This window comes from Thamnophis elegans, chromosome 4, assembly GCF_009769535.1.
Source record: "Thamnophis elegans isolate rThaEle1 chromosome 4, rThaEle1.pri, whole genome shotgun sequence".
NCBI lineage: Eukaryota > Metazoa > Chordata > Lepidosauria > Squamata > Colubridae > Thamnophis > Thamnophis elegans.
This window is the reverse complement of record NC_045544.1, coordinates 114,113,119-114,129,038: the sequence shown is the minus strand read 5'-3', so window position 1 is coordinate 114,129,038 and position 15,920 is coordinate 114,113,119.

Below are 15,920 nucleotides of genomic sequence, written 5' to 3'. Positions count from 1 at the left end.
ACTGAAAAATAGAAGCATTACTGCGAACTGTGGGAAGTGGGGAAAGGCTATAGGCTAAAATCATGAAATCACATGACTAGAAAGGACCTTGGAGGTATTCCAGTCCAGTCCCCTGGCCAGGGAGGAGTCCTAGCAGCAGTGATGGCAAAAAAAAATTTGGCTGCCGTGCCAAAAGCAGGGGGAGAACAGGGGGGGGGTCATGCACCAGCATGCCACACCTATAATTCTATGCGTGCACACACACACCCAGTGTGCGTGCATGCACGCAATCAGTGACACACACTGCTTTTGCCATGTTTTTTTTTTTACCTTCCCCAGGCTCCAGAGGCTTTCTAGGAGCCTCGGGAGGATGTAAACAGCCTCCACGCCTCCCTGCCCCCCCAAGGCCCTCCTGAGGCTTCAGGAACTTCCCTGAAGCCTCTGGAAGACAAAAAAAAGGGACCTACTGGGAACCCGGACATTCGGGAATGGTGACTTCCAGTTTGTTCGTAGGGCCAATTTTCAACCTCCTGAGCCTTCAGGCTTCCCTAAAGGCTCCGGAGGGCAAAAATCGGTCCTACAAGCAAACCGGAAGTCTGCTCCCGAACTTCCGGTTTGCCCGTAGGGCTGGTTTTTCGTGCTTTTGAAGCTTCAAGGAAGCCTCCAGAGGGCGAAAAACGGCCTCAAAAGAAGGCCGAAGTCAGCTGCCCAGCGCACAGTGCTGGCCACCTGATAGGGCATTACCTCATGTGCCCTGACAAATGGCTCCACGTGCCACCTGTGGAATGCGTGCCATAAGTTCGCCATCACGGCCTTATAGTATCCTGGACAAATGGTTGTTAATTTTTGTTGAAAACCTCCAGCAATGGAGCACCCACTAATTCTGGGAGCCAAGCTATCCCACTAATTAATTGTTCTCAATGTCAGGAAATTCCTCCTTATTTCCAGGTTGGATCTCCCTCTGACAAGCTCCACCCGCTGCTTCTTTTTCTGTCCTCGGGTGCTTTGGATAATAAATCAACACCCTCTGTCCTGTGACAGTCCTTCAAGTATTGGAAGGCTGCTATCATGTCTCCCTTCAACCTTGTCTTCATTAGGCTAAACATACCTATGAAATGAATCAGTTGTCCATGGTTCAAACAAATTTTTTTTTTAATTCTGCACGCTTCCTCAAATGACATTAACTATCAAGCCACCCCACCCAGCCCTGCTTCCTTCTTTCCTGCTTTATCGGGTGCTACTCAGTGTCTCTGGTTCAGAGTGGATGAGATCACTTGGGGTCTCATATTCACTATGGCGCTCGTGTTGGCCATGATGGTGGTGGTGGTGATGATGATGACACCGGCATTCCCCATGACTCCGATGGTTTCGATGATACTTCTCCTTGTTGTTCCGGCGAATTTTGTTATCAGTGAAAGCAGCCACTTGGATGGCCTCTGCTACTGCCATGGCCTTCCGAGCTTGGGCACAATCATATTCTGCCTCTGCAGCTTGCTGATAGGCCAAACTAGCAACTTTGGAGACATAGGACAATAGGTTGTCCTCCCGAGATTGAGCTGCTTCTGCCGATTCTTTAGCTTCTTCAGCTATCTTATGAGCTTCTAAGGTTTCTTTCTTAGCCTCTGCAGCCTCTATTTTAGCATGGGCTACTTCCAGCTTGGCCTGGATGGTTTCAGTAAGAGCCTTAGTAGTTTCTTTCCTGGATTCAGGGTCCTTAAACCTCTGAGAAGAAACACAAGAGCAAACAACTCAGGAGAAGATACTTTGTTCACAAATTCTTCATTCCTCTTATTCACGCAGAAACAGCTCCTATCACAACTAAGGGTAGTGCTTTCTTCCCTTTCAAGTCTAAAACAAATGTATTAAGCAAATAGCAATAGCACTTAGACTTATACACCACATCATAGTGTTTTACTACACTCTTTTAGTGGTTTACAGAGTCATCATATTGCCCCCAACAATCTGGCTCCTGATTTTATCCACCTCGGGAGGATGAAAGGCTGAGTCAACCTTGAGCTGGTCAGGATCAAACTCTTGGCAGTGGGCAGGAGTGCATTCTAACCACTATGCCAACACTGCTAATGTGGGGAGCTTATGCAGGACACCTTCAACACAGGCAAAATAAAAAACCAACACACTTAGCTTTATGGCAGACATTTATGTCCTCATAACCATGCTGAATCCACTTGACATTCACCATTCAACTACCCAGAATTTCACCTAGGTTTGGGTTAAATATTTGAATTGATGACTGAAATGTATGAAGGATTAAAGCAAATCCTCCAAAAACAAGGTTACTGTTAGGTTAGGGGTTAATCTAATAATTGCTTTGGAAAGGAGAGGAATTGGGGGAATGGATTCTTTTTAAATTATAAACTTCTTGGTCAAAAGCAGCAGCATCCATTTTACACCTCCCCAAACTTGATATAAAGTGGTATATCTGAAGGCACTGATTTTTTTTCTATTATATTTTGTTTCATATAATTCCTTTGATGTTAATGAGGATAAGATTAACTGTGCTTAAATTGAGCACCAAGATCAGGGAGTTGGGGGTGTAGCTGCAAATACCACCAAGCAATATGGAATATAATGGGTGAAAAATGGATCCTGGGATTCAAAACACAGTAATAAATGTCATTTGAGAACTAAAACTAAGAAAGGTGGGCTGGAGGAATGTGGGACTTTCTGTAATTTCTTTTCTCCCTGGGCTAGAGTATGTACATCCGCATGTGTTTGTTATATGTGACTCTGGATCTTTCAATCTTGCTAAATCAGAGGGGGTATTCAGCAGGTTCTGACCAGTTCTGGAGAACCGGTAGTGGGAATTTTGAGTAGTTCGGAGAACCAGTAAATACCACCTCTGTCTGGCCCCGCCCCCATCTATTCTCTGCCTCCTGAGTCCCAACTGATCAGGAGAAAATGGGGATTTCGCAGTAACCTTCCCCTGAAGTGGGGAGGGAATGGAGATTTTACAGTATCCTTCCCTGCCATGTCCACCAAACCATGCCCACCAAGCCATATCATGCCCACCAAGCCACGCTCATAGAACAGGTAGTAAAAATATTTGAATCCCATCACTGTACTAAATCCTTCCTTCTGCTGAGCATGCAGACCCTCCTCCATTAAGAGCATATTCCCCAGTACAGCCCTCATTGTTCCTCCAGAGTATACTAAATCCACTGAGATCGAGGATGGGATATTTGAAGGAATCACCTATCCCTCTCGAAAAGAAAAGGACAAGAGAGATATGTTTGTGTGTGGCTCCTGAGGAAGAGATGAAAAATCCAAGCAAACAAATAAAGATTCCTACATTGGCAAAAGGGGAGGGAAGGAGGCTGGTGTGTGTGCCAAACTGCAAAACTATTATTTCTTTTAATTTCTTCTCAATGTTTATGCTCCATTTTGGGGAGTTTGTATAATGCACTCTAAAACAAAGAGAGTTTTAGAGCAGTTGTGTTGAGTGGGAGACAAAGAAGGTTTGATTTATGCGAGCCACACCACTTATTGAAGCAGAAAACTGCAATTAATGGTTTAGCGCACATGTGTCAAATGCATAGTGTCACATTGCCATCTCATGACGTATCATGACACTTCCCCCCTTCATGGAGCTGGGGTGGGCGTGGACTGCACGTGATGCATTTGGCCCGTGGGCTGCCAGTTTGACACCCCTGGTTTAAAGCAATGGTGAGGGATTGTTGCTCTTTTATGATTTGTGGGGTTCAACTGCCAAAATTCCTGAGCAGAGGGAATTCTGGGAGTTGAAGTCCACAAGTCATAAAGGGGTCATTGTTGCCCACCTCTGTTTTAGAGCATCTGTATTGAAATCAGATCCTTTCAAGAGGGGGTTAGTGGCAGGGATGAAATCCAGCATCTTCTAACAAGTTCTGGAGAACCGGTAGCGGAAATTTTGAGTAGTTCGCAGAACAGGCAAATACCACCTCTGGCTGGCCCCAGAGTGGGGTGGGAATGGAGGTTTTGCAGTATCCTTTCCCTGCCCCGCCCACCAAGCCACACCCACCAGGCCACACCATGCCTACCAAGCCACGCCCACAGAACTGGTAGTAAAAAAATTGAATTTCACCACTGGTTAGTGGGCATAAGTGTGTTGTCTCTGGATTCTAACAAGATATTCTACAAACACGAGGCATAAATGAACAAGAAGAAAAAATTGAAGACATACGGGCATCTTGATTCAAAAAGCTCACCAGTTGTTCTCGTGCTTCTTTGAGAAATGCAATTTCAGTCAACAGAGTCCCAATTTCAGAGACAAGTTTATCCTTGGACCTTAAAAAAAACAGAGAGAGAAGGGAAAAAGAAGACTTGATGTCTGCTGTTTCTCAGAGATTCATCTCTTGGGTTGTAGATTTACTACTGGCACTGACCTCTTGCAGTCATCCACGTTGTCTTTTTCTGGAAGGAAAAAGTCTCCATCAGTCAAAACTCATAGCTTTGTTTAAACTGCATTGCTTCTGAGTTTTCATCAAAGGTATATGATTTCCCTAAATCAGTTTTTTCCAGTGTTTATTGGGTGCAGTGGGGGTTCCCCACTGCATTTATGATTTAGTATCTAAATTAGTGCCATGTTTTCCCCACAATAAGACAGGGTCTTATTTTCTTTTGACTCCCGAAATAAGCGCTTGGCCTTATTTTCGGGGAGGTCTTATTATTTTTGAGGTGCAGGAGGCCTCTTAACCTCGGCCCATGGCCCACGGATCAGCTGATCCAGAGGTGGGGGGAGGTTCTGCCTCTGTTTCTGGCAAACACTTGCCAGCCTTAGCATTGCTGGGATTGCTGCTCTTTTTGCAGGCACCACTAAGAGAAGGGGCGCAGTAGCTAGGGTTTGTGGGAGCGGCCTCCACAAGGCTGTTCCATGTGGATGGCAGGTGCATGTGGGGCACACGGTCATGTTCCCCCCTTCCCCCAGGAAATGGCAGGGATTGGCTATGCATGCATTTAAATATTTTAGGGGAGAGCTTATTTTGGGGGGGTATTTTAGTGCATGCACTAAAAGCCCGATTGGGCTTATTATCCGGGGAGGTCTTATTTTTGGGGAAACAGGGCATCATTTAGTATCAAATATCACAAATATCATAAATGTGATATTTAGTATTGCATTTATGGAAATTATCGTTTCATAAATTGGCTGTCCTAATGGGTAAAACCAAACACAAAACACCAGTTTATCTGAAGCAGGCTGCAGTTTGTCACCCTATTGGGGATCTCTGGGATATTCCCTATCAATCCTGTCATACCTCTCTCTTATTTTTGGTGAAGGCATCTGTTTCTTTCCAGCAGCATTGGATTGCATCAACCTGTTATTTTTTTATTTTCTAAAAAGTAATGGTTCTTAGTTCTCATTTGAAATTGTGGAAATAAAATTGGTTGTGGAGAGGGTGGTATTTTGCTACAGGCCAGATTCTTTTCTAATATTTTTTTCTTTGCAAGCAAAATGATACTTTAAAATAATAAAAAAAAACCAGAGTGTGGAAAAACCTGTGGGAGGCCAAAGTGGGGGTGTGGGGAGTTCATGAAATATTGTTGGTAATAGTTGCGACACTGAAGATCCAAACAAGAAGTGAACAATTACTAAATAATAGCATAATGAAGGGTCCACCCAATATCCAATTTCCAAGCAGATGGAAGTCTAAGTACTTGGCCCACTAATGCTTGGAACAAATTTCTGAGTTGTCCAATAGTCAATGGTCATTTACATGAAATACAATAAAGTTGGTTGTAAAACATTTAGCTGATTATGGGGTTGGCTGTTTTACGAACACTTGAAAATATCAAGTTATGCCTGAAGATGTCATTTTTTATGGAATCAAAATAGAGAAAAGCTTTACCCTTATTTTGCTGCTTCAGGAAGACAACCTATGAAAGAGACACAAAAGTTTCATCCAGATGGCTTTTCCTGTTACACTGGACATTGCCATCTCTGACAATAGGCCAACTAGTAATATACAACCTACCCAGCCACTTTAGATTTTGATTTGCCAAACTGACAGAATAAAATAAACAAAAACAATAGGTTGCTTAATCCTACTTCCTTATTGTCTCTCACATATATATTTTTAGGTCCAACAGTAGTGTGTGTGTGTGTGTGTGTGTGTGTGTGTGTGTTTGTGTGTAATGTATGTATGTATGTATGTATGTATGTAGGCAAGCATGCATGCATGCATGCAATATTACAATCCTGCATTTTCTGTAGGGATTCAAAGTGATGTACATAGGATTTCTCCTCATTATCTTTAAACATTATCTTTAGTTCTCTGACCTATGAGAGGTTCTTCCTCCTTCTCTTCCCCCTCATCTATTGACAAAAGTTCTGCTAGCTTTCTCTTCCAACCCAAGTTAAAGCAATGATGATAAATCTCCCTTCCTTTCCCTTTTTGCCCACCGGTAGTCACATCAGATAGGCAAGTCTGAAGTATCAATAGGGGTCAATCTGAAGGGTATAACACATGTCCTCAAAGACTCACCCACAGAAATGAAAGCAACTACTTCTTATTTTCATAGGCTAGGTGGCAAATGTAAAGGAATAGCAGTTACGGTAAATATAGTTTGAACATAAAGCCAAGTGATCACCATGATCAGAGTAGATGAAAAGTTTGAGACACACAAAAGAATCTAACTTCTTTCCAGAAAGGAAGTTGGTTTCTTTTCCAACCAATTTCAGTATAAGAAGAGTTTAAGGAGGAGCCCTTACTCAGGAAAGAAGACGTTCATTTATTCCTTGGATTAATGTGTTTTTTATAATGTTTGCAAATTGTTACATGCCCCCCCCCCACCAGCACCATACTCTCTGCTCATTTTATTATATATAGAATAAAACAACAAAAGGAGGGGGATGGAAGTCATAGAAGATGGGGATAAGACTGTATGTTTGTTTCAGTTCAATTACACAGGATTAGTTTCAATAAGGGAACATAAGAACTATGTCTTACATTAGTTTACAGAAGAACAACACTTACAGCATTTTTCAACTGTTGGTTTTCTACCAATACCTTCTTCAGCTGAAAGGTAACAGAGAAAATACAATGTGAGCCATTTCTGAAGGCTTTTTCCTTTTTTCCCTCCCCTTTCCCCTGGTCGCCTTCTCTTACAGCTGTGAGAACTCTTATCAGCTGAACTGTGGAGAAAGAGCTTGTTGCCAGAGGTGCAACCATAGCTGCAAACGACCTCTGCTTTCCAGATGATTTACTTACCCACACAACTTAGCCCTGTTTTTACCTGGGCTGGATTGGTACCCAAAACACAGTCCCACAATGGTGCCCTTCCATTGTTTAACTGACAAGGCGCTAAAACTCAATAAATGCTGAAGGAGAATTAAGAGATTTTAAAAAATCACTTCTAAATTTAACTTTTTAATGAATTATTGAATGCTAAACAGCAGTAAGAAATGTCAGCAAAATTATTTGCCTATAATTAGGTAGATAGGGAAATGCAAATTTTAAACACACTTTTAATGCATTTTAATACAATTGTTATAAGGGAAAAATTCAAATGCAAAAATTTAAAGTTGAGTTTGGTAGAGAAAGAGGTACCGGTGAGGGGGGAAAGTGCCACTTTCCTTGGTACCCTAAGCGCAGGCCAGGTTTGACCCACCCACTTTGTCTCCCCTTCCTGTTTATAAGAAACACAGATTAACAGTGAAATCAACCTGTTCTATCTTTCCCAAAGAACTACGGTAAGCCCTTACTTCATGGGATGCCTTAATCTAACTTTAAGTGCTACTGTGAATATAAATCAGGAGTTCAGAACTTTCATTGGCTTTAAAGGCACTTCAGGCTTTGCATGAAATGTCAAGAAACAAGCTCATTAGACTGTGTTTGTTAAAAATCTATACCGTGTACGGGCTCTGGGAAGTCGGGGGGGGGGAGGTGGGGTGTTGGGGGGAGGGTGGGGGGATATATACTATGTGTTAGATTTCAATGTAATGCGACTTCACATGTATACTGTTTCTCTTTAATTTCTCTGTAAAAATAGGACAAGTTGAGTACATTGACATATAGTGGAAATACACCAAGGGGAGGAGGAGTGGGATAGAAGAAAGAGGGGTAGAGAGGGCGGGAGAGAGGATGGGAGGGAGGGTGAGAAGGAAGGGAGGGAGTGGATCGGGAGAGAGGAGTGGTAGAGGGGGAGGGGAAGTAGGGTAGAGGGGAATGATGGAGGGAAGATAGTTGGAGGGGGGTGGAAGAAAGAGGTGTATGGAGAGTGGAAGAGGTATATTGGGTTTCTATTTTTTTGGGTATTGTTGACAAGAGGAATTGCTGTGATTATTTAATGTTGTATGGCCCCGGCTATGCACAGTATATATGTGAGTGTATGAAAATTAAAAAATGGAAAATAAAAACCTTTTCGATAAGAAACAAGCTCATTATATGGTAGGGATAGGACCCATTTAAAGAGGTCAAATAAGTGCCTCAAGCTTCTAAAATGCTGACCCTTCCAGAAGTTTAAAAAAATGCCTGTGGGGAATAGGACTCTGCAGACCACAAATAATATATCAGTGAATTACATGTTGTTCACAACCATGCTGGATACTGTATACGCTTGGCTGGGCTTAGTTGGAACAGAGGTGGTATTCAACAGGTTCTCTCTAGTTCTGGAGAACTGATAGCGAAAATTTTGAGTAGTTCAGAGACCCACTTAATACCACTTCTGACTGGCCCCGTCCCCATCTATTCTCTGCCTCTCAAGTCCCAGCTGATCGGGAGAAATGGGGATTTTGCAGTAACCTTTCCCTGGAATCGGGTGGGAATGGAGATTTTGCCAAGCCCACCAAGCCATGCCATGCCACGCCCACAGAACTGGTAGTAAAAAAAAAATTGAATCCCACCCCTGAGTTGGAACTGTGGTCTTATTTAACAGAAAGCAGCCAGATGCACCCAGAGAACTGTGTCCTAAAATGCTTGAATTTAAAATAAAATAAAATATGAAGTCTGCACTTACCAAACACTCCATTTTCATTGCTTTTTCTCTGGGGGATAAAATATTCAAGTCATTAAAAGAGGACATCAGTCATCAGGATAAAGTTTCTCCCACCTTTTAGCTTCTTCCCTTCTGCTAAGATTTGAATGTAGAGGAGTTTTTAAAAGTTTTGCCGCTAATACACATTCATCCTGCCCTTCTGCAAAATGTATACTCCACAATAGCAGATTAAAAAAGGTGATCCAATAAACCCGTTAAAAAGCAATATATGGCAACGGCTAAGGATGGTCAAATAAGTCTAGTTTCTTTCAGCGTCTCATTTTTACTATAGTATTGGCTTTGGTTTCACTTTGTTTCGCATGTTTTCATTGATTTATTTGCCCTAGACCACAATAACTTAATTTGCAAAGGTTTAGTAGTGCTCTATTTCCCTGCAACGTTTTCAAAGTCAAGATTCATTCTGGAAAATCCTCTATTCTTGGTACATCAAAAATTACGATATTGACTTGTTTGCGTGTTACCATCTTGCCTTTGGAAGTTCAGGAGCCCTTCCCACAACAGCTGTTCAGCAGGGTAAGCTTGCTGGTACAGACTGGCTGACTTCAAGTCAAATTAGTATGAAATTGATTTCTTGCTTTTCCCACCCATCCATAATAATTAAATTGGTATTCCTTTTGGAAAAAAAGTTGAACATCAACCATATCCTTTGGATATCCTTGGATAAACATGATATCATACAAAAGAGCGGAGCTCCAAATTAACCTGTGGAAGATATCCCAGATTCAATGGTTATGTTATCATATTATACACAATCTGGTTGCTCAATTCCCCATCTACGAATTTGTCAAATACACTGAATCATAAAATAACAAAATCAGATGGATTTACTCCACATTTAACAGTGGATAATATCACAAAGGTTAACACTACAACCAGACTTGCATAATGTGAGAGTCAGTCTTTGTTTTAGTGAAATACATTGAGTAAACACACTCAAAGGAATCTTCTTGAATTAGCACCACATCCTTACCTCTCTGAGCTCTTAACACTAGTACTGCAGCTTTCTTGATCTTTGCTTGCATAGTCCATCTCTGTCTTTGACCGCCTGTCCAGCCTCTATTAAGAAAAAAATAGTTATCAACCATGTAAGAAGATTGTCTCTCAATTAACTTCCTCAAGATTCTTTTAAACAGTGGGTTGCATTTATGGTTTGCTGAAACAACGTAGTAGAGTAAGAATGTAGGAAACATTGTCAGTAAACCTAGAAGATCTTTGTGTTGTTAAATGGTGTCCATCAACCCAGCTACTTTAGAAAGAACACTTTGAAGTACATTCCCCTGCTGAACCTCTGTGCAAGTGTAAACCTCACATCTTCTACTTACATACAACACAAGCCTGTAACTATTGAACTTTGTCCTACTTTGACAGTCCAGCATTAAATAAAGACCAATCCATGCAATTTGTAGAATCAAATTTATTGGATTATGTTTAGTTACAGACCAAAGAATTACCGTAGTCATTTAGATTGATGCCGTATTTCAGGCATTAGTGTAAGTCTTTCCCACTCCCTCACTAGAGGAACCTATCAGCTGGAGACAGGGAATCCCTGGGTAGTTATCTACTGGAGGGGTGCAAAAGGTATGGTCCAGAGGCAACATGTAGCCCATTAGCTTTCTTTTGATGGTGGGCTAGGTGCACTTACTGAATTTTAGTACAGTCCAATCTCAGCCTTTTCCTAGCTCTTTCTCCTGACATAGAAAACTTGGAGAAAATTCAGGCAAGCCTTCTTAGGAGCTCTGCTAAATCCCTCCACCCTTTCCCCATATTTCATGAACACAAGCAGATGGGAACCGCCCCAGTCATTCTGTGTATTGTTGCCAATATGACTTTGCTGTTAGAACCTAGATGACCTTCCCAGACAGTGAAAAAAAGCTACATGGAATTGGCAAAGAATGCTTCAAGAAACCCTAGAACTGAAGACTTAAGTAGGAAGAGGTTTTTTTTTAAAAAAAAATCCTGGAAAATTGTTTGTTTTGTTGCCAAGGGTACTACATGTAGACATTCTGAATTTGCTTTGATTCGGGGGAGTTTGACCTTTTCGTAGTATTTACAGAGGGTGCAAAGCCAACGTTTTAGTGAGGATTCTTTCACTGACACCAAAGTGGAAATTGTCTTAGAAGGTACAGTAGTTCAAAAGGGGACAAGGCAATTAAAAACTAAGATGAATTTGATTATCCAATTTTAAGGGAATGTATATTAAATACATTGAATATGCATACATCCTTATCTTTCACAGTTTTGCTTTATCATATTCAAAATTACAATTCATCAGCAACATTCAGAGAAGCTCCCAAGAAATTGAACTTTTGCTTTAAAAGTACCATCATTGGTGCTTCGTTCTCACTGTCAGGTTTCCCTCTACGTATTTTTTATTTTGCCTTCTACATGTTATAATACGGTATGAGATTTTGTTTATTTCTTTAGCTACATATTCAGAACAGGACTTTGCCACTTGCTATTTTACCTATGGCTCTCTCTCTCCATGATGGCCTCAGCAGCCTCAAAGAGCTGAAGAAGCTTCTTGAAGGAGAAGTGAAATGTCTTCAAAGAAAAATCAGAAAGTCCAGTTGCCTCTTGAAAAAGCACCATTGGGACCTCAATGGTCTTTTTTTCATATGAGAAAGCCATGTCAATTGTAAAGAGGAGAGACTGAATTTGTATAATGCTACTTACTATCTGGCTGCCTGCCTGTTCATCCATCCACCCAACTAAGTTTTGTTCAAATTATACTTACTTCAGATTTATATATTTCAATTCCTGGAATTCTCAATAAAGTATATCCTAGATGGAAGATTTTGAGAGTTGTCCACCCATCTGGAAAGTCCCAGTGTCAAGAAAGACTAGGTTTTACAAAAATGATGCCCAATGTTCTCAACTGCAGAGATTTATTATACCGTACATGAAAGCTTTTCCCCCTGACTCTGTTTGCTCGCTTGATTCAGTATAGCAAAAAAAATCTGCAGTCTATTATGTATCTCATATCTTGTCTTGACTGTAACATTAATACTGACAGATGTTGGTAAATTATCTGGATTCTGAGATTTGTTTACGTTTGGTTTCTAGGGTGACCAATTTTTTGTTGCTTCAGCTTTCTCCCAACATGCTGCGTAACTTCTTTTAAATATTTTTCACTGTTCCCCAAAGGAGTGACCAAGATATGTTTTCAGTCGTATTTGGTTTGTTTCGTAGAATTCAGCAATATAAAATTTCATAGCTTGGATGAGAGCTTCCTTTCTCAAGATGAAGATATTATATCTCCATGGAAATTATGTAGCTGGATCTTACAGTGTGAAGTTACCAAGCAGAATTGGACTTGGGCCTAAAAGTGGAGGCAGATTAGATTCAGTCTGAGAACATAAGACAAAAACAAAAACAAACCTTTCAAAAATAGAGCAATTTCCATGGTTCTTTGATTATGGGAAAAATAATATACATTCTTAGTCACTTGGGTTGAATAATCCTCAAAAGTCCTACCATTATGTTTTATAAGTGTATGTGGGTGTTCCTTATCCTTTAGTGCTCTAGTTTGTGAATTAAATCTCCTCTTACAACCATGGCATAAGCCTAATGTTTTTAAGACTTAGATTCCCAGTTCTAATAGTTCAATATGAATTTAATCTTCTCTTAAGAACCATGGCATATGTTAAATCTTTTTAAGGCTTAAATTCTCAACCGTAAAAAAGCAACTCAAGAACAAGCCAATGCTATTGGTAGGAGAATAATTTTAATTGATGCCAACAGACATCTTCTGCTCTTGCTGTACTAATTAAAAAATGTCAGTCATTTCCTCTGTGAAAATTCTATGCAGGGTGAGAATTGATAAAGTTTCCTGTGCAGAATTGAAAATAAGCTATTCCTGTTTTTCATGGATACATGTTTCCTGTAAGATATAATGAAAGGCCTGTTGTATTCTCAACAGTTAGCTCTCAGCAATTGATATACCAGGTGATTATTTTAGAAGCCTTGTTCTAATCTGATCATATTATATCCTTCAAAGAGTTTTGTAGTGGTAACATAAATAATAAAGGATGAGCTAATTATACATATGAAGAATTGCTCCAGATAAATCTTATTAGAAAGATAGTTTGGAGGTTCACAGCCTATTTAGATGATTTGCCCATAGAGTTGTTAGGAATTTCATTAAGAAGATTAAGGGTGGGTGGGGGAGAATGACCTTATAAAACACTTTATAAAACACCTTATAAAACAAACAAAAAATATAATACTAAGTATAACAATAATGCTGATTGATTTAACTATTGGTATGCCAACAGGTTTTTGTGACTAGATTCTTGCAAGATTTCATCAAGAACCAAACCTATTGGAATATACTCTTGAGATTATATGAAATAATTCAATCAACTGTAAACATTTACTTCTAAAATGTTAAGTATATCTTTAGGAAGTTGTCCTGTTATGTTCAGTGGGGTTATTTAATTTTAGTTAACTATATGAAGAAATAGAACTCTTTGAAATATGAAAAAAATACAGCTAGGTTTTTTTTTTGGGGGGGGGGGGGGAAAGGCCACCTATTTGGAATTTTGATATCACTCTCAGAAAGGCTACTACTGTCAAAATTGATGCCATGATAGGTGCCAGTTAAGAAAACCCATTTAAGAGAGTATAAAAAATAAATATGTTAGAGGATAGGTCTTTGCTTTGCAGTGTACAATCTTCCTTCCTTCCTTCCTTCCTTCCTTCCTTCCTTCCTTCCTTCCTTCCTTCCTTCCTTCCTTCCTTCCTTCCTTCCCTTTCAACTCACCTTGAATCTTAACTTGGGTTCATCTTGTGAAAGCGGCAAACAAATTGGAGTGAAGAATGTGCAAGAGACAAAACATGGTTGCGAGTTGCTGTTTCGAAGAGGGCGGCGGTTGCGGGTTGCTGAAGAACACCGGGAAAAGTCTTCATAGCTCTTGTAAGGGATCATTTGGAAGGGACATCTTCACTCCAAAGTCATTTTTCTTTGAAGATTCTAGGCGGCAGTTAGTATCCGTAGCAACATCTCAGGGATGACTGACCCTTATCATTCTATTACTGGAGAGGGAGGGATCACTTGATAGATCCTAAATATAAATGGACTCCTTGATTAATTCTAAAATCAAAGATGGAGAATGGAGACCTGGAATGTAGCCAAAAAAGCTTCAAAGCTTTTAGGCCGAGTATACATGAAGTACCTCTGGATCTCTCCCAATTTAATTATTGTAAGTTGCTCAACACAGAGATTAAGTTGTACGTTTCATTTGGTTACAAAGCCTGCACCTTTTCAGGTGATCTTTGAGTTAGATTAATAAAAGACTGGCTTTATAATGGATTTTCAATTTCACCAAGTGTACCATTATTCAAAATTTCATACTAATGTTTTGGTGCATTTGTTTACCAGTCTTCAAATATTCCCAGCTTCATTCTCTTCAAGAGGAAAATGAATCCACTGACAGTAAGTTTAGAAACATAGGTTTTGAGAGAAACTCAATCAAAAGGATATGAGTTCATTGGTTTCTCTCCCATGATGAATCAGTAAAAGGATTCAAGTGCCTCACATACATTTTCTTGGTTTCTTTAGCTTCAGCCCTCTACCAATTTCATTGTATTTAAGTACAATGACAATAAAGATTATACTTATACCAACATAGAAAATTATATTAATAGCTGGCTTCAAATAGTGCTATTACTCTCTCTGTCGCTTTAAAAATACTGCAAACCTGTGGATGGCGACAATGAGTGTCTGCTTGAAAAATATTTGATTATTTTCTCACAAGTTACTGTTAATATAAATCAAGAAAAAATTGTGATGAAGATATTATGCTGCTAGGATGGTGAATCATCCACAAAAATATTATGTTGAATTTTAACTGATGATTTCTGCCTAAACACACTTTTGGGTGGGGAGTTATTACATAGGTAAAATGGTTAGAATGTTAGCTGAAAGACATCTACCTCCCTGGCTCCTTGTTGGCTTGCAAAATTTTGGAGTTGGATTCAGATTACCTGGAATGTAAAGTGTAATCTGCAGTCATTTTTCAATTAATTATTTTTCCTTGGATTAAAAGAATCTGTTTACATTTGATTTTGGCTGATCTTGAAAAACCAAGCAGGGTTAGGCCTGGAAACAACTTGGATGGGAGTCTATAGGAATCTACAGGAAATCCCAGGACTGTATGATAGATTGAGATGATGGAGGGGTAGAGAGAATCCTGAAACAATGCAATAGCCAACTATTTCTATACCTTTGCGAAGAAAGTCTATGAAGTTTTCAAAAGCTGAGGTTAACTTGAAGAAAACGTTACCTTTACTTCTCCCTTTTAGGGTGTGTCAAATTTTTCAACTTTCAATTTCCAAACATTAGGGGTGCTCAAAAGTTGTGACGTGAGGATTATATTTTGGTTACTTTAATATAATTTACATAAGCTTGGTAAGTAACTACATAAATACTATAGAACTGTTTAACATTTTGTTTCATTTGTCCACTTATATAAATGTATTCCTTTGGTTGCCTTTTGCTTAAACTGGCAGCCTTTCCTTAAAGTCTATGTAATCTCATTTTGCATTTTCTTCAGAGCAGTGGTTTTTTTAGAGTTGGATCCTAGAAATTCTGGCTTCTCTTCTGGAATCACAGAGAGCACACTATATAAATACCATTTGTTAAGAAATTCAGTGGAAGAGAGCTATCATCTCTTTGTCAATTTATTGAACTAAATGATCCTTCATTTGCTCCAGCAAACCTTTAAAAAAATATTCTTAACAATTTCCCCCCACTCAATAATCTGGAACAGACTATAGTTATGTGTCAGACACTTAAATCTGGGAGAGAATCTAAGAACATCTTTCCCAGTGAAAGAATGACTAATCATGTACTTAATTTAATTTTAAAATATAGTCGTTAAGTTTCCCCTTCATGCTGAATCTTAAACTAATCAAGCAGGCTGGCTTTGCATAGCCCATTTTTTTTGCAA